This window comes from Pyrus communis, chromosome 13 (genome assembly GCF_041283825.1).
Source record: "Pyrus communis isolate YQ-2024b chromosome 13, ASM4128382v1, whole genome shotgun sequence".
NCBI lineage: Eukaryota > Viridiplantae > Streptophyta > Magnoliopsida > Rosales > Rosaceae > Pyrus > Pyrus communis.
In genome coordinates, this window is record NC_142577.1 from 7,093,768 (window position 1) to 7,113,730 (window position 19,963).

The window sequence follows — 19,963 nt, forward strand, 5'->3', positions numbered from 1 at the left end:
GATCTGATTTTGTGGCAAGAATTTGTGAATTGCCCAAATCCTCTCTAGTTGAATGCATGGGTTGCCTCCCAAGAAGCGCTTGCTTTAACGTCGTGCAGCCGGACGAACATTCTTCATATCCTCACTTAGAGCCCACTGCATGGAGTGTGATGTCCTCCACAACCTGCCCTTCAACATTTGCATAATAGGGCTTCAAACGATGCCCATTCACCTTGAATTCTTGGCCGTTCCTCAAGCTTTGGATTTGAACTGCGCCATATGGAAAAACATTAGTAACAACAAAAGGTCCAATCCACTTAGAACGTAACTTACCAGGAAATAAACGAAGGCGAGAATTAAAAAGTAAAACTTTTTGCCCTATGGAGAATGATTTGCTTCGGATCATCTTGTCATGGAAAGCTTTGGTCTTTTCCTTGTAAATGCAAGCATTCTCATATGCTTCACGCCTAAGCTCCTCAAGTTCATTCAATTGCAACTTTCTATGCATTCCAGCCGCATCTATGTCCATGTTGAAGGTCTTGATTGCCCAATGAGCCTTGTGTTCTAACTCCACGGGGAGATGGCATGGCTTGCCATAGACTAGCCGAAAAGGGGACATGCCTATGGGTGTCTTGTAAGCTGTTTTACAAGCCCATAATGCATCCTCCAAACGCACGCTCCAATCTTTTCTTGTTGGTCCAACGGTCTTCTCCAAGATTTGCTTGATTTCTCTATTGGACACCTCGGCTTGGCCATTGGTTTGGGGATGGTAAGGTGTTGAAACCTTATGTGTGACTTGATACTTCTTGAGCAAGGCCTCTATGGTACGATTACAAAAGTGAGCCTCCATCACTAATAAGCACTTGAGGCATCCCAAATCTAGCAAAAATGTTAGTCTTTATAAAATCTGCAACAACTCTAGAATCATTAGTACGGGTGGCCTTGGCTTCCACCCATTTTGAAACATAATCCACCGCAAGCAAAATATAAGTAAAACCAAACGAAGATGGGAAAGGGCCCATGAAATCAATGCCCCAAACATCAAAAATTTCAACATTAAAGATGGGTGTTTGCGGCACTTGGTCCCTTGCACCTATATTTCCCATTCGTTCACAACGATCACAAGTTAAACAAAAAGTTCTCGCATCTTTAAAGATTGTAGGCCAATAAAAACCACATTCTAATACTTTAAGGGCAGTGCGTTGTGTGCCAAAATGTCCACCACATGCATAAGTGTGACAAAAGGTTAGAATCGAATTAAACTCACAATCATGCACACAACGACGAACAATCTGATCTGCACAAAACTTCCACAAATATGGGTCATCCCATACATAAAACCGTGCCTCTTTCCTTAATTTATCATGTTGGTGCCTAGCTAGGGTACTTGGAACACGTTTTGACACCAAAAAAATTGACCAAATCGGCATACCAAGGTTCACATACCTTAATGGACAGCAATTGCTCATCAGGGAATGTCTCTTGGATGGGTAAAGAGTCCTCATTGCACACCAAACGACTTAGATGGTCAACAACCACGTTCTCACTCCCTTTCTTGTCTCGAATTTCAATGTCAAACTCTTGGAGAAGAAGCATCCATCGAATGAGCCTTGGTTTGGCCTCCTTTTTGGTGAATAAGTACCTTAGAGCTGCATGGTCAGAATATACAATCACTTTAGTACCAAGTAAATATGAATGAAACTTATCTAAAGCAAACACAACGGCAAGAAGTTCTTTTTTAGTGGTAGAGTAATTTAATTGAGCATCATTTAAGGTCCGGGAAGCATAATAGATGACGTGTGGTTGCTTATTCTTCCTTTGGCCCAAAACAGCCCCTATTGCATAATCAGATGCATCACACATTAGCTCAAAAGGCAACGTCCAATCTGGTGGAATGATAATGGGTGCCGTGGTAAGCATGTCCTTGAGATGCTTGAATGCCTTCTCACACTCCTTGTTGAAATCAAACGCCACTTCTTTTTGTAGGAGACGGCATAGGGGTTGTGCAATCTTGGAGAAATCCTTGATAAATCGCCTATAGAATCCTGCATGGCCAAGAAAAGAACGAACCTCTCTAACCGAAGTAGGAGAGGGTAAGTAACGTACAAGATCTATTTTAGACTTATCAACTTCAATTCCTTTTTCAGATATGATATGACCCAAAACTATGCCTTGTTTAACCATAAAATGACATTTTTCCCAATTCAAAACAAGGTTAGTTTCCATGCATCTTTTCAAGATTAAAGTAAGATTATGCAAACAATCATCAAATGAGTCTCCAAACACACTAAAATCGTCCATAAACACTTCAATTATTTTCTCAACATAATCCGAGAATATACTTACCATGCATCGTTGGAAAGTGGCTGGTGCATTGCATAAACCAAATGGCATACGACGATATGCAAAAGTACCAAATGGACAAGTAAAAGTGGTCTTTTCTTGATCATCCGGCGCTATGACAATTTGATTATAACCCGAATAACCATCAAGAAAGCAATAAAAGGAATGACCGGCTAACCTTTCAAGCATTTGATCGATGAATGGCAAAGGGAAGTGATCTTTCCTTGTTGTGGCATTTAGCTTCCTATAGTCAATGCACACTCTCCAACCGATTTGAATGCATGTAGGCACAAGTTCATTCTCTTCATTCTTCACCACCGTGACTCCGGACTTCTTGGGCACTACTTGGACCGGTGAAACCCAACAACTATCCGAGATAGGATAGATGATGCCACAATCAAGCAATTTGATGATTTCCTTCTTCACTACTTCCATCATTGGTGGGTTGAGTCGACGTTGAGCTTCCCTTGATGGTTTGGCGCCTTCTTCCATGAGAATTTGATGCATGCACGTGGTAGGGCTTATGCCCTTGATATCGGCCAAAATCCACCAAATGGCCGTCTTGTGCTCTTTGAGAACCTTCACCAATTTCTCCTCCTCTTGTGTCGTGAGTGATGATGCCACAATGATGGGAAATGTGTCTTGCTCGCCCAAAAACATATACTTCAAGTGATTTGGCAACGGTTTGAGCTCAAGGGTGGGTGGTTGTTCTATAGAAGGAAGCAACTTGTTAGTTGAAATTGGAATTGAAATTCGACTAGGGGGCTTACCTTGGAGCCGTGGCAATGACTCTAGGGCTGCCATGGTCTCAATTACATCCTCATCAAAGGCCACGACATAGGATTGCAATTGTGTGTCGTGGGTTGCTATGGTGTGAAGGAAGATTTGTGAAAAACAAGTTCATTTGAGCAACATCAACAACATGCATTTAACAATTAAAAGGCGGAATCATGTTTATATGCACTCAAAAACAAAACTTAACCCATGAACTTCAAAGCCTAGTAGATAGGTGAACCAAGACTCAACTCAAAACAAAGTGAGTTGAGAAATCAATACCTTTGTAGATTCCTCTTTGCATAAGCAAAGGCTAATCACCCAAAGAGAGGGCCTTCATTCCTTGCATCTTAGATCCATGGATTTGGATGGATGAAAAGGTTTCTCCAAGTTCCCAAAATTGAGAACCTCTAAGTCTCCACACCAAGGCATATTGTAGAAGAAATGAGTGACCTAGAGGAAGTAAGATTGCTAGATGTTTTCCTCTAGGGTGGCCGGCCTCTTTGAGAGCAAAGGGAGGTTTGTATTCTCATCTTTACTCCTAAGAAAACCCTAAGGATGAAATGGCTATAAAGATGTCTTTATACCACCTCACAATGGAGTGGCAAACTTGCAATTAAGCCAAGTTCACTACCCTCCTCTAAATGGCCGGCCATATGGGATTTATTGGGCTATTTGGGCCTTTGGGAATCATTATTCATTAAGTTGTCATACAACTTAAGTCAATGGACTTGACGTTCGAAGCCCATTGGGCCTTAAGGTCCAAAACTATCCCGAGGTCTTTTAACGAACTTATTCGTTTGATTAATAATCATATTAATTAATCCTTGCCATAAATAATTAAACCATTTAATTATTCTTACTCATCTCCGTTGAATCTTCAATCTCTACCTTACACGGTGTACGATCCATTAGGTTCCTTTTAGCGAGGCAGTGGGCGATTCAAACTCTTTCAAATCGATTGTGAATTGAAACTTACTTTCAATTCTCCCGTTAGTGATAATACACTTTTAGGGCTTCCACAAACCATGGTTGACGCCTAGCAGCATGTCATGGTTACCCAAGCTAATCAGAAGAGGTGGAGAACCTATTCAGTTTTAGGATTACAAATGCAATACGGTCTTTCTCTAATACAATACTCTTGACCACATTGTTTGGTTTGATAGTTTATTCATGTCTACTATCCAATGTGAGTCTTGTGCTTATATGATTACCTTGAATGTGATTTGGAACACATTCCTAAATCTCATTCATACTTTGGCCAAAGATTCTTAATCATATCATAGAGTATTCTCCCTCAAACAGTTTGAAGGTTAGAGATCCCTTGTTGCGCATTCACTTGCCTCCATGGCTAAGTGGCTTAACCCCAATGATGTCGTGGACACCCTCCTGATGGAGTGACTTTGACATAATCAAAGATTAAGGACCTAACCACAAGACAACTGTGATGCCTCAGGTCAAAAGACTAATTTGCATTATCCCAACCATGAGTTCTCATGTGACATGAATATGAGAACTCTTCGTTGATCGTGTTCAGTGAACTCATTCTCTATTGAGCACCTACGTACTTGTCTTGATGTCACACACACCAATGACTCGAGACTAGTCACTCTCCCTGAGAGAAGACATAGCACGTACTGATCTTAACGGACTGTCAATGCCCAATTGACAATCCTATGATCAGGAACGTTTAGGATGTGTCAACGAAAGAATGGTCTCATGAATCTAACTTCTTTAGATCGCATTCTTCCAATCACATATTCCTTGGACTTATCGTTTAAGCATATAACATTTATATGAGACGGCTCAAACAATAATCTTTGCCCTTTACATTTAAACTACATTAGTTTGAAATGTCTGTAAAGTATCATCATATGATTGGTTTTAGGGCACATTTCCAACAATCTCCCACTTGCACTAGAGCCAATCAGCTTGTTCATCAGTGATGATACCTCTTCTGTAATTCATTTCATAAATGGCTGAGTAGTAGGCCTAAACAATGGATATCTATATGTTATCCATAGAATCAACCTTGAGAATAACGACATCACCATTATACATGATTCTCAATCATGTGGTTCAGTCTCTCATTTGAGTTCGGACCTTGATGAGACCTTGATTCCCTGGCTTGAGCTATCGCCCCATAAGTGTCATACACTTTCTGGTTGGAACCGAATGGAGAGTTCATGAATGAACTTTCCCATCCAAACAACAATGTTGTAAGCTTCTATATGGCAATATATTTTGCATACATGATGGAACACATTAAAGTCATTTACTTTTAACGTTTCCACCCAAATATCTCTTTAGTCATAATAAAGAGATATCTCATTATCACTTCATTCATAATGAAGAGATATTCTATGATGGATTAGATTCATAATCTAATACATTTACGCTTCCATTACGTTACTCTAATTCTTCCTCATTCTTGAGGAATCCATCCTTAGTATTTCTTAAATACCTAAGGATTCACTTGACAGTTGCCATGGTTCTGATCCTGGGCTTGCACTGATATCATCTTGTACCGTTCTAGGTACAACTTATATCAATGTTTTCATACAATATGTAATACATAAATCACCTTTCTGCGTATGCATAAAGGATTCTATTTACGCATTATTTCTTTGGGAGTCAAAGGGTACATTCCCTTTGAGAAGAACAACTTCCTAGTCTCACTAGAATTGTCATTCTAATTGAAGTTTATCATCATATGAGAAACTTCCTAGCATCTCATTGTCTATTTTAGGGATTGATATAATCCAATTATATCTTGAAATCTATCATTATAGATTTCCATCCCATGTATATAGACTATGTCTCCCATATACATTCTATCATTATAGAATGTTTAAAGTCATAACTTTAACGATGAAGAATTTCTTTCATTTTCAAAATTAATATATATCATGTATATATATTCAAATTTAGGAATATGATCAACTCCCACTAATCTTTTGTAAACCTAGTAAACAAAAGATTCATTTACATCTTTATGAGAAATCAAACAAATGATCTTTTCTCATAAGACGCTTATAGCTCCCACTAGCTTGCTAAGATCCATGATGGATGGATCTCTACAACTAACCTGTCTTGTGATTTATAGTTTTAGACATATATTATCAAGACTATCTTAATAATGGTTTCGGAAACCCATATTATGTCCAAACCATTCAACTGAGACGGTTTATAAATCCTTCTGGACTACCTTGGAGCTTGTGGTATAGGAACTAGGTTGTCTTAGAAGTATATATCATATATATATGGGTAATTGATAATGTCCAACGAACTAAATCTTATTCATGTTCATTCTTCTCCTAATGGAGAAATTCATTATCTTACGATGCTACTTTCCTTGATATTTTTCAAGGAAATTAATCTAAAGTGTTACTTTTTCCTTGGATCAAATCTAAGGAGGTAAATATTTTAGACGTCTTACTCATCTACTTACATTTCTTGAATTCTTTGAAACCTTTTGCAAAGTATTCGGACTTGTGTTTATTCAAAATAAACTATAGTCCAACCGAGAGTGATCTTCGGTGAATGTCATACAACATGAGTAGTATTATGTTGTGGACAAGTGCCACTAACATCTAAGTGAATTAACCTCAACAACTTTGTGATTCTTTCTTCTTTCCAAAAGAATAAAGATTCGAACATTTCGCCTCTATACAATTTTAACAAGAAGGTATTGGATCCGGATCTAACGATCCAAAGCATCCATCTATGACCAACTCGTAACTTATGTTTTAGAGGTATCACAACTCAGTTGGATTAGTCACTACCTTGCAACCTTTTGGGTTTTAAGCATCGTTATATTCTTAAACAGTTAACACTACCACATCATCTCTACTATAGAGACAACCAATTAAATTACAATAATCTAATTATTGATTAATAAAGAACAATGTTTTGTCAAACAAAACATTCATCCATCTCTACTATAGTGACGGATTTAAGTTCCTTAAAATTGGAATGTAAAGACAATCTTTAGTATTTTCCAATTTCTTTGGTAGTTCATATGAGGAAGTAAGTACAATCCGCTTTTGCAGAGATCTATATTCGATTCACGTTTGGAATGTGAAGTACTTTCTCTTCTCTCATTAATCTTCTACTTCTTATTAGCACACTTTTACAACAATTGTAAAACATAGTTACTAATACAGAATCATGCATTCAAGTAGAAGAACCAACTGTTATGAACTTTTCAAGAACATTTTACAACACCTTCAAAAGGTGTGTTCTTGACACTTGCAAGACATTTCTTGCAAATACCCCTTCCAATGTCCATCATTTCATAAAGAAAGTTTGTTCCCTTAGAGTTATTTTGCCTTCTTCATTTGACTTCCCTTTTGACTACAATAGTCATGGTCCCTAAACTCCCACTATCTCTCTTGAAACTTATTTCAAATGTGTTATACACATCAAACGATTTGGAGAGCGTGCGGTTATTGTTCACTATATAGTTTACAATAAACTTAGTGAACCATTAGGATAGGGACACAAAGGTGAAGTCCTTGCCTAGTTTCCGTCTCGTTAAGTGGTTTAACACTTCAACACTCAATGATTCAAAATCATCATAAGTCCATATAAATGGACTATTTTTGTCAACCAACCATTATGTTCTAAACATAATAACAAACTTTCAAGAGTTGTTCAAGGCAACTCTCATTTCTTCATACAACAATTTGTAAGTGAAGAATCATGGCACATAAAGTGTCCATGCCCTTGTGCTTACTTCTCCAGTTCCTTGTTCGTGTAACAAAGAGACAAGCACTAGAGTTTGCATTGTCCTCTTCATGGTAGACTTATCTAACATGTTCTTCCATTGATACATTATCAATAGGAAGATTGTGAGGATGAGACTACTTAGGTACTTTTACAATCCATTCAAGACAATCTATGGGATTGTGGTACCAAGTTCGGAAACTAAAGCGTTCGGTTTTTTCTTTGTCAAGTTTTGGATAGCGTTTGCAAATATATTGGTAAACAAATACATAACGAATATAAATTGATTGATTTTAAGCTATTTGATCCGGGTCTTTAAATCAAAATAGCACCACCCACTATTTTTAGCAAATTCCATATCCCTCATCGGAATTCGAGAGTTTTGGAGGAAACTCTTAGTAGGGTATGGGAGGCTCACTATTACCAAGCCCACCTCACGATGATACGATATCGGCTAGCATTAATAATAATGAGAGAGTACGCTTACTCATTTGCATCTCTTGCAAGTACCCATCTTATTTGGCCTCTAGAGAATGTTGCCTCACAATGATATGATATCGGCGCCATTGCACTTAGTTAAGTTATTCCCACCATGCTTTATTCATGAAGGGGTTCAAGAATAGCCTCACAATGATATGATATTGGCCATCCTCGTTGCCTACACTCACCTCATCATATGCGTATAGACTCCTCCTGAGTGTAAGCATGCACTTTGTACTCCCCCATGATAGGGTGAAGCCGGTGTACAAGTCACAAACGATTGGAGCCTACCACGGTGGAAGGCCACGAAGAGATATTCAAAGCATCTCTCGCTTATCAACTTAATAATGGTTTGGTTGAGGGTTTTAGGTCTCATCACATATAAACATACATTTTAATCCAATTAAAACATTTTGGTCCTATTACAACTATTGGTCCATATGATTGATTTAGTAGTATATAATACTCCCACTATGCTTTTAAAACGGTTTTTAAAGCAAGACTATATGGTACTACTAACATAAGATTTGCATTCATTGATGGACTATATAGTTGCCTTAGGGCCTTAGGATGACTATGAACCTTTGATTCGATTCAACATGAGCCTAGTGTTGAATCTCGGTCTAGGGATGGTGATTGATTTTAGTTACGCGTTTAATCACATTAAGGCGTGTTGTCTTATTGGGCGTTGGACCCAACTACTCCAATTTCATGCATATCGAATAAAACAAGAAAGGAGTACTTCAAAGTAAATAAGAGCTTATGCTCTTTTACAACAATTGATCAAATCAAATTACTTTAAAGTAAAGAAGAGCTTATGCTCTTTTACAACAATTGATCATATCAAATTACAACCAAAATTTAATCTACACATTCCCATGGTTCAAACAAATTTGAAACGGCCATTCACATAGCTCAATTATCGTAGGCTAAGGTTCATAATCACCCTTTCTTTAATTAATTAACGCTTTAACTAATTAAACTTGAATGCAACATTTTCAATTTGGTTTTTGTATCCATAGAATTGATTTAAATGGAGCTAAATGAAATGAAAATCCAATTCTCATTTAAAGAGACAAAACAATTTTGTTCTCTACCTAATTTGGGCCAAAATGCTATGACCTCAACTTTTGGGCCATTTTGCAAAACTTAAACTTTTGGGGTCACTTTGTAAAAACACAAAAGTCCACTACTTCATGTAATTACAACTAGAACCCAAAAATTTCCACAAAAGCTAAAACTTCATTAAAGGAGCAAAACAATTTGTCCTTTTAGTGATTTTGGACCTTTACGTAAAAACGTAAACTTTTGGGTCAAAGTACAAATACACAAAAGTATCAAAACTTTATGTAATTGCATTAAAGCCCCACAAGGACCCTAATTGAGTAGGGTGGCCGGCCATTGAAGCAAAGTATTTAAAAAAATTTCAAAGTTTTGTAAGTGGGGTGTATGAAATGGAATAAATCATTACACACCTACCCACTAAAATTTCTTTAATTTTTCAAAACAAAAATCTAAGATATTTAAACATAAGAAATATTTCAAAACAAAAACTTTATGAAATAAATCAAAACTTTGAATCAAAACACCAAACCTTTTGTTCTTGGCAAGAACATATCAAGAACAATGAAGAACATCCATGAAAACCCATAAGAGCTCCATGAACATTCTTCACCCAAAAACATACCAAAACCACTCAAACTTAAGGGAAATAACATACAACCATACTAGGGTACATAGGGGTTCCAAAAGTCACTTTAAAACACTTTTAACAAGTCAAACAAGAACCCAAAAATCCACCCTTTGGATTTGGCCGAATTTCCCCAAAAACATGGCACCAAATTTTAGCTTCCAAAATTCATGCTCATATGAACTACATCTACAACATTTGAGATGGCAAATTTTCTAACAAAATTTACATTCAAAGAAGCAAGAATAAAGCTTGTAACAATTACAACATTCAAATCACAAACTATGAACTACAAAACCCAAAAGGATTCACCAACTACTAGACTTAGGCTCTTGATACCACTTGAAGGAAGATTTGTGAAAAACAAGTTCATTTGAGCAACATCAACAACATGCAATTAACAATTAAAAGGCGGAATCATGTTTATATGCACTCAAAAACAAAACTTAACCCATGAACTTCAAAGCCTAGTAGATAGGTGAACCAAGACTCAACTCAAAACAAAGTGAGTTGAGAAATCAATACCTTTGTAGATTCCTCTTTGCATAAGCAAAGGCTAATCACCCAAAGAGAGGGCCTTCATTCCTTGCATCTTAGATCCATGGATTTGGATGGATGAAAAGGTTTCTCCAAGTTCCCAAAATTGAGAACCTCTAAGTCTCCACACCAAGGCATATTGTAGAAGAAATGAGTGACCTAGAGGAAGTAAGATTGCTAGATGTTTTCCTCTAGGGTGGCCGGCCTCTTTGAGAGCAAAGGGAGGTTTGTATTCTCATCTTTACTCCTAAGAAAACCCTAAGGATGAAATGGCTATAAAGATGTCTTTATACCACCTCACAATGGAGTGACAAACTTGCAATTAAGCCAAGTTCACTACCCTCCTCTAAATGGCCGGCCATATGGGATTTATTGGGCTAATTGGGCCTTTGTGAATCATTATTCATTAAGTTGTCATACAACTTAAGTCAATGGACTTGACGTTCGAAGCCCATTGGGCCTTAAGGTCCAAAACTATCCCGAGGTCTTTTAACGAACTTATTCGTTTGATTAATAATCATATTAATTAATCCTTGCCATAAATAATTAAACCATTTAATTATTCTTACTCATCTCCGTTGAATCTTCAATCTCTACCTTACACGGTGTACGATCCATTAGGTTCCTTTTAGCGAGGCAGTGGGCGATTCAAACTCTTTCAAATCGATTGTGAATTGAAACTTACTTTCAATTCTCCCGTTAGTGATAATACACTTTTAGGGCTTCCACAAACCATGGTTGACGCCTAGCAACATGTCATGGTTGCCCAAGCTAATCAGAAGAGGTGGAGAACCTATTCAGTTTTAGGATTACAAATGCAATACGGTCTTTCTCTAATACAATACTCTTGACCACATTGTTTGGTTTGATAGTTTATTCATGTCTACTATCCAATGTGAGTCTTGTGCTTATATGATTACCTTGAATGTGATTTGGAACACATTCCTAAATCTCATTCATACTTTGGCCAAAGATTCTTAATCATATCATAGAGTATTCTCCCTCAAACAGTTTGAAGGTTAGAGATCCCTTGTTGCGCATTCACTTGCCTCCATGGCTAAGTGGCTTAACCCCAACGATGTCGTGGACACCCTCCTGATGGAGTGACTTTGACATAATCAAAGATTAAGGACCTAACCACAAGACAACTGTGATGCCTCAGGTCAAAAGACTAATTTGCATTATCCCAACCATGAGTTCTCATGTGACATGAATATGAGAACTCTTCGTTGATCGTGTTCAGTGAACTCATTCTCTATTGAGCACCTACGTACTTGTCTTGATGTCACACACACCAATGACTCGAGACTAGTCACTCTCCCTGAGAGAAGACATAGCACGTACTGATCTTAACGGACTGTCAATGCCCAATTGACAATCCTATGATCAGGAACGTTTAGGATGTGTCAACGAAAGAATGGTCTCATGAATCTAACTTCTTTAGATCGCATTCTTCCAATCACATATTCCTTGGACTTATCGTTTAAGCATATAACATTTATATGAGACGGCTCAAACAATAATCTTTGCCCTTTACATTTAAACTACATTAGTTTGAAATGTCCGTAAAGTATCATCATATGATTGGTTTTAGGGCACATTTCCAACATGGTGGCAGCCATGTGATCCTTCACTTCTATGCCATTTGTAATGACCGTTTCAAGTGCATCTCCATGTAATTGATCAAGGTGTGCCTGCGCCAAAGAATCAAGAATATCAATAGAGAAACATGAGTGATCATCGTTAGGAAATCTCATAGTTTCAGAAATATTAAAATCAATCACTTCCCCATCAAATTCCATAGTTAAAGTGCCTTTGAACACGTCTATCTTAGTTTGGGCCGTCTTCATGAATGGCCTCCCAAGAAGAAGCGGCAAGGATGGAGCATGGGTGGTTTCTTCCATTTCAAGAACGTAGAAATCCGCTGGAAAGATCAAATTATTCACCCGCACTAAGACATCTTCCAATACGCCCTTTGGATAGGCATTAGATCTATCGGCCAACTGAATAATCACACCATCATTTTTCAATTCACCAAGGTTCATTGAAGCATAAATAGAGTATGGCATGACGTTAATTGAAGCTCTTAAGTCTAACATAGCATGTTCGAACTTAGTTTGGCCAATAATACAAGGAATTGTAAAGCTACCTGAATCTTTGCAATTTGGTGGTAACTTTCTTTGTAAAACAGCAGAAACGTTTTCACTTACCCTTACTACCTCTTTATGTGAAGCCCTCTTCCTTGTAGTGCATAATTCTTTCAAGAACTTGGCGTATTTGGGCACTTGCTTTATGGCATCTAGGAGCGGGATATTGACTTGAACTTTCCTAAACGTTTCAAGAATGTCTTTCTCATGCTCCTCCTTCTTTGTTTGCAAAAATCTGTGAGGAAAAGGAACATTGGGTGGAACGGGGTTAGAATTAATTGAATTTGAACCCAACTTACCTTTGGTGGCCGAATGGGATGGAATGGATGAAGTTTGGTCCTTAGTTGCTTGCGGCATAGGTGTTTGTATCCTTGCCGTGGGCATTGTTGCATCCTCCTCTTCATGTTGCAACGTCTCTTCTTCATTAGGACTTGTTTTGGGTGGTGTGGATGTAGTGCCAACTTTCTTTCCACTCCTCAAAGTGATTGGTTTGGCAGATTCGAACCCTCCCTTTGGATTGACAATGGTTGAGCTTGGGAGCTTGCCTTGGTCTCGGAATTGCCCTACAAACTCCGCAATCTGCCCCATTTGCTTCTCTAATTGGTCCACCCTTTTGTTTTGATTTTCTTGCCCCTGAGACAAATTGGTAAGTAACATAAGAATTGCAGCATTTTCTAAAGACGTACCTTGATGGTTTTGGGCAGATTGGGGTTGGTTTGAATCTTGGCCGTGGGTTTTGGTGTAAAACCCCGGGGGTTGCTGCCTATGGCCTCCTTGTTGGTAAGGTTGTTGAGGCTCCCTCAACTTGAAGTTTGGATGGTCTCTCCAACCCGAATTGTATGTATTGGAATATGGATCATTCCTTGGCTGATTTTGGCTTGGAAATCCAATGGCGTTTGCACTCTCCCATCCCCCATTCTCAATCAATTGAGGGCACTTTTCCGAAGGGTGTCCTTGGATAGAACACACGCCACATACAATTGGACCTTGGATCTTCATTCCTTCGGCCATCTAAGACACAAGAGAAGTAAGATTAGCTAATTGAGTTTGAATGTCGGATTGAGAACTTACCTCATGCACTTGTTGCCGTGGGGGTCCCTTTGCCCAATTCCTTCGTATTGTTGTGCATTGAGAGCCCGGTTGCAATGAGGTTCTTGGCTGCCATGGGAGTTTTATCCACCAACGCACCTCCCGCCGATGGTTATTTGAATAATCTTAGTTTGATTTTAAAATGATGCATTGAAACTAACCTTGTGTTAAATTGGGAAAAATGTCATTTCATGGTTAAACAAGGCATAGTTTTACGTCATATTATTTCTGAAAAAGGTATTGAGGTAGATAAGTCAAAGATAGATCTTGTGCATCACTTACCCTCTCCTACTTCGGTTAGAGAGGTTCGTTCGTTCCTTGGACATGCAGGTTTTTATAGAAGGTTCATCAAGGATTTCTCGAAGGTCTCCCAACCTCTATGCCGCCTCCTACAAAAAGATGCACCTTTCGACTTCACCAAGGAGTGCACGGCAGCTTTCCAACTCCTCAAGGACATGCTAACCACGGCACCCATCATTGTGCCACCGGATTGGAGCCTTCCATTCGAGCTAATGTGTGATGCATTCGACTATGCGTTAGGAGCTGTTTTGGGCCAAAGGAAGGACAAGAAGCCACATGTTATCTACTACGTATCCCGGACCTTGAATGACGCTCAATTAAACTATTCGACCACTGAAAAAGAACTTCTTGCCATTGTCTTTGCTTTAGATAAATTTCGATCATATTTGCTTGGTACTAAGGTTATTATTTTCACTGATCATGCAGCTTTAAAGTACTTGTTCACCAAGAAGGAAGCCAAACCATGATAGGAGCATATTTATGCTACTTAGTTATGTTGTTTCCTTGCATTTAGTGAGGTAATTACTATTTATTTTAGTCTTTTAAGCTATTTTCGTATGTTTTTAGGTCCTAATGGCAAAAGGAGCAAGAAAGAGCATTTTGAAGCTAATTGGAGCATTTTTGGGCATGGATTGGATAGCTTAACCATGGAGCAAAGAGGATGGACGAAATTGAAGTCAAGAAGGGCTTGGAAAGGCTACAAATCTGGTGGATGAAGTCCTAATGCAATGAAGATAAGGAAGAAGCAAGAAATAAGGAACCTTATCCAACCTTATCTTATCTGATCCTAACAAACCTTATCCTTTCCTAACTCTAACATTATCCTATCCTATCCTATCAAAATCAGGTTAGGACTTAAATCTAGCTAATTAGAGGGGATTAATTACACATTTAAACACCTATTTTAGTTTCTAGAAGCCTTATCCATTTGTTTGCCGCATGTGGACCATTCCTTGTAGGTTTAGGAGTTGCAATCCTTCCTCTACACCTATATCATGAGTCCTTATCCATTTAGGTCCAGAAATCTACCCTTTACCCCATCTAGAAGTCTAAATTCTGCCAAAAAATACCTAGTTTCTAGAAGCCCTTATAATTTCTGGCGAAAATTCCCTATCCCTTTCCCTTTTGGTTTCTACAAAGACTTAACCCTTTTTCCATGGGATTGTGCAATCCTTGTCCTTCACTAAGTGTGCATAATTAGCCTATATAAACAGCCAATGCCTCACCATTTAATCCATCCACTCACTCATTCATTCATTCATACTTTCATCCATCAAACACCACAATCCATTCTACACCACCCTAGTGCCGCAAGCAAGGAAGCAAGGAGAGGAGGACTTGTGCAATCTGCCATCCAAGGGAGTGTCGTGCATGCCATTGGAGTGTGGAGAGTTTCTAGGTGTATTCTATCCTTAGTCTTAGTTCAATGTTTAAATTTAATTATCTTTGTTTTGCGAACATGAGGAACTAACTTCTTTTTAGTTAGAGGAGAATTCGAAGCCATGATTATATGTTTTATATGAATTGATTACGTCCGGTTATTATTTCTTAAGGCATGAATGTGATTTGCTTATCTAAGTTATTAAAACTGGTTTATGTATGTGGGTTGGGGGTTAACACTTAATTTGCATGCATAAACTTCATGCTAGAGTATAGGGGGGTTTCACATAATTGTTATTCACTTATATTCATAAGTAGTGGAGGTTGCTAGTCACAATCGCGTTAAGTAAATCCTTGGTATGAGTCTCATGCGTTTCATAGTGATGAATGCCTTGTCAATGCTTATAGTTTTCACAAAACTTAATGACTTTTGATATGTATCTTTGTTATGCGTCTCATATAAAGAACTTGAAAAAGATAATTTGGTTTAGATGCGTATTCCATCTAATTCAATGAAATAAGGAAAACTTGAGGGTTAGTTGTGCGATGCAACTAATTTGGGGCGTTGTCATTCAGAGTCTAAAGGAATAATAACTGGACATTGGTTTGTATGCATATATCATGTGTGGAGAAGGACCCTCTAACTAGCCTTTTACCCATTTATTTTACTTAAATTCGTTTTTCAAAAGTGTTTTCTATAAAGTTTTTGTTTTGAGTCTAAAATTGGTCAAAAACAATCCCCATTTTACTTAGTCTTCATATTTGAGTCAAAACTTGTTTTCCTTGAGTCTTTTGAGTCAAGTCAAGTCCTATTTTCGTCCAAAACCCTTATTGAGTCTAAAATTGAGTCTTTTTGAGTATTGGTTGCTGTTTTAAGTGTCTAAAGTTAGTTTTGAGTCTATAGAGTCTAGTTTAGTGTTTTTGAGTCTTATTTATATAGATTAGCATCCCTAGTTAATCCCCGGTCTAGAACGATCCCTACTTACATATCTACTACAATTGTCACAAATAGGGTTTAATTTGTGTGTCAAGTAATTTTCACATCAAACCACGTCTAATTCGATGGATGCTACTTCTTCAAGAGTTTGACATCGAAATCAAGGACAAAAAGGGAAGTGAAAATGTGGTGGCTGACCACCTAAGCCGTATGATACATGAGGGTGAACCGTACCCTATTGCAGAAACCTTCCCCGACGAGCAATTGCTATCCATTAAGGTAAGTGAGCCTTGGTATGTGGATTTGGTGAATTATTTGGTGACTAAACAAGTTCCAAACACTTTAAATAGAAACCAACGTGATAAATTGAAAAAAGATGCTAGGTTTTATGTTTGGGATGATCCATACTTGTGGAAATATTGGTCGGATCAGATTATACGTAAGTGTGTGCATGACATGGAATTCAATTCTATTTTAACATTCTATCACACTTATGCATGTGGGGGACACTTTGGGACACAACGCACAACCCTTAAGGTTTTAGAATGTGGATTCTATTGGCCAACTTTATTTAAGGATGCTAGAAACTTTTGTATGTCTTGTGATCGTTGCCAAAGAATGGGTAACATTAGTGCAAATGATCAAATGCCGCAAAATGTCATACTTCCTGATGAAATTTTTGATGTTTGGGGCATTGATTTTATGGGTCCTTTTCCTTCCTCACATGGTTTCCTTTATATCTTACTTGCTGTGGATTATGTGTCGAAATGGGTGGAAGCAAAAGCCACCCAAACTAATGATTCTCGAGTGGGTGCAAATTTCATTAGAACTAACCTATTTGCAAGGTTTGGAATGCCACGTGTGATCATAAGTGATGGAGGGTCTCACTTTTGCAATCGAACCATTGAGGCTTTGCTCAAGAAGTACAACGTCACGCATAAGGTTTCAACACCTTATCATCCTGAGACCAAAGGGCAAGCCGAGGTTTCAAATAGGGAGATTAAGCAAATTCTAGAAAAAATCGTGGGCCCTACAAGGAAGGATTGGAGTGTACGGTTGGAGGATGCGTTGTGGGCATATCGCACGGCATATTGATGCGTTACGAATGTGACACACAAATTAAACCCTATTTGTGACAATTGTAGTAATGATGTAAGTAGGGATCGTTCTAACCGGGGATTAACTAGGGGTTCTAAACACTTTAAACTGACTCAAATAAATAAAACTAACCTTTAAAACACTTAACTCACTTAAAAAAAAACTCAAAACAAGTTCACAAGACTCAAAATAAGCTAAAAACACTCAAAACTGCCTAAAAACACAAACTGGGCAGTTTTAAGCCTAAACACAAACTTGGACGAAAATTGGTTCTAACTTGACTCAAAACTCTTAAAAACACAATCTAAAACATAATTGAACCAATTAGACACTCTAAGACAATTGGGAATTTGGTTTTGGACGAAAATCAAACAAACAAAACAATAATGTAAACTAGGCAGATTTGGACGAATTTGAAGGTGTTTGTGACTCCAAATACTTAAAAACACAAAATAAGACAGATTATAATGACTAAGACTTAGCAAAATATGGGGGGATTGTGTTTGGACGAAATTAAATTAAATGGACAGATTGTAAAGAAAACAGATTGTAAAACAAATTGTGATAAACCAATGGATGATGGAATAGCTAAGGGGTTCTTCTCCACACATGAAATATATGCAACGTAAATCGATTTCCAGTTATCAATTCAATAAGTTATGAACCTCGACACTCCAAGTTAATTAGGTCCACTTAAATTAACCTTCAGATTTCCCTAGAATCATTGAATTGGATGAATATGCATCGCAAACAAATTATTCCTAACAAGTTCTCTATATGAACAGCATGATAAAGATACAAGTTAGAATCATTACGTTCTTTGGAAATCATAAGCATCGACAAGGCATTTGTAACTATGAAAAGCATGATACTCTTGCCAGGAATCTACTTAACATGATCGTGACTAGCGACCTTCACTACTTGTGAATATAAATTCATAACGATTAGGTGAAACAAACTTATATCCTAGCACCAAATTCAAGCATGCAAATTAAGCGTGCACTCTCAATCAACATACAAGAATAAGTTCTAAATCAAACGGTTAAGCAAATTGTATTCACAACTTATGCAACGATAACTGGAAGTAATCAACTTATTTCACATATATAATCATGGTTTCGAATACACCCTTAGCTAAAACGAATTTAGCCAATCATTCTCAAAGCAAAACAAAGATTACATGAATTAGACATTGAAATATAAGAGAGAATACACCTAAAATTGCTCAACAACTCAGAATGAAGAGCCAAACAATTGAGTGAATCTGTCTCCTTTCCCTTGCTTGCGGCAGATTGGATGGTGGTGGTTTCTGGGCTGTTTTGATGATGTAGAATGGATTTTGGGGGGTGTAGAGGCACGTCAAGGGGTGTAGGTTGGGTGTGGATGAGTGTTTGATGGTTTGAAGGTGGTGGAGAACTCGGCAAAGAGGGTGGAAGAAGGTGGTGCGGCTGGTTGTGTTTCTGGGCTGTTTGATGATGTTTTGGGATGAATGGATGTGTGTGTGAGTGAATGGACGAATTTCTGTGGTGAATGATACCCTAGGGTTCGGCCAAAAGCTGATTATATGTGTTTTAGGAAGTTAATAACATACCTAATTAAGTTTGAATTCAGATTTCCTAGTCTAAATAGAAAAGGTAAGTGAATAAAGTCCAAATAATTTCAGAAAAAGGGGATGCACGAATTTAAACAAATAAGGAATGTCCTTGCCTTGCAAGGAATCAGAAATTAAACCCCTTGCACAGCAAGGAAAGGGAATTTAAGGTAAGAAACGAAATTGGTGCAAAAGAAGGAAGGAAAAGTCAATTCCTTGCTAGAAATCAGAAATTAGGACTTTAGGGAAAGTTTTAGAACTAGGAAAGTGAATTAAACTAGGAAATAAGAAATTAAAATCTGGAAACACAAGGGAAGGTGCGGCATAAAGTTTAAGGAAAGGTGAGACACAAAACAGGAGGTATTAGAATAAGGGAAAGGTCCTAACACATCTAGAAAATAGGGAAGTTTACACAAAGAAAGGGAAACCACCTTCTTTGCACGGCAAGGAATGGAAAATTTGCAAAGAACCTTTGTTTGTTGTCCAAGGGTGCTCGGGAGCCATCTTAAGTGCTAAAACTTAGAGCGTTCTTGATTTAGGAAAGGTCAACCAAAATAGGAAACTTTGGCTTAACTTTCCTACTTCAAGTAGGAATCCTTGTGTGATTAGGAATCCTCGTCCAACTAGGAATCCTCATGTGAGTGGGAAACCTCCTTCAATTTGGAAACCTTCTTGTAATTGGAATCCTTGTCGTAGTAGGAATCCTTGCGACATCAACTCTTCAATTTCGTCCATTCCTTTTGCTCCAAGCATAAGCTATCCAATTTGTGCCCAAAAGTGCTCCAAAAGGCTCCAAAATGCATCCTTTCGCCAAATACGTCTTATGAACCTGAAAACACACAAAAGAAGCTTGAAGAACTAAAATAACTAAGAATTAATAACATAAATGC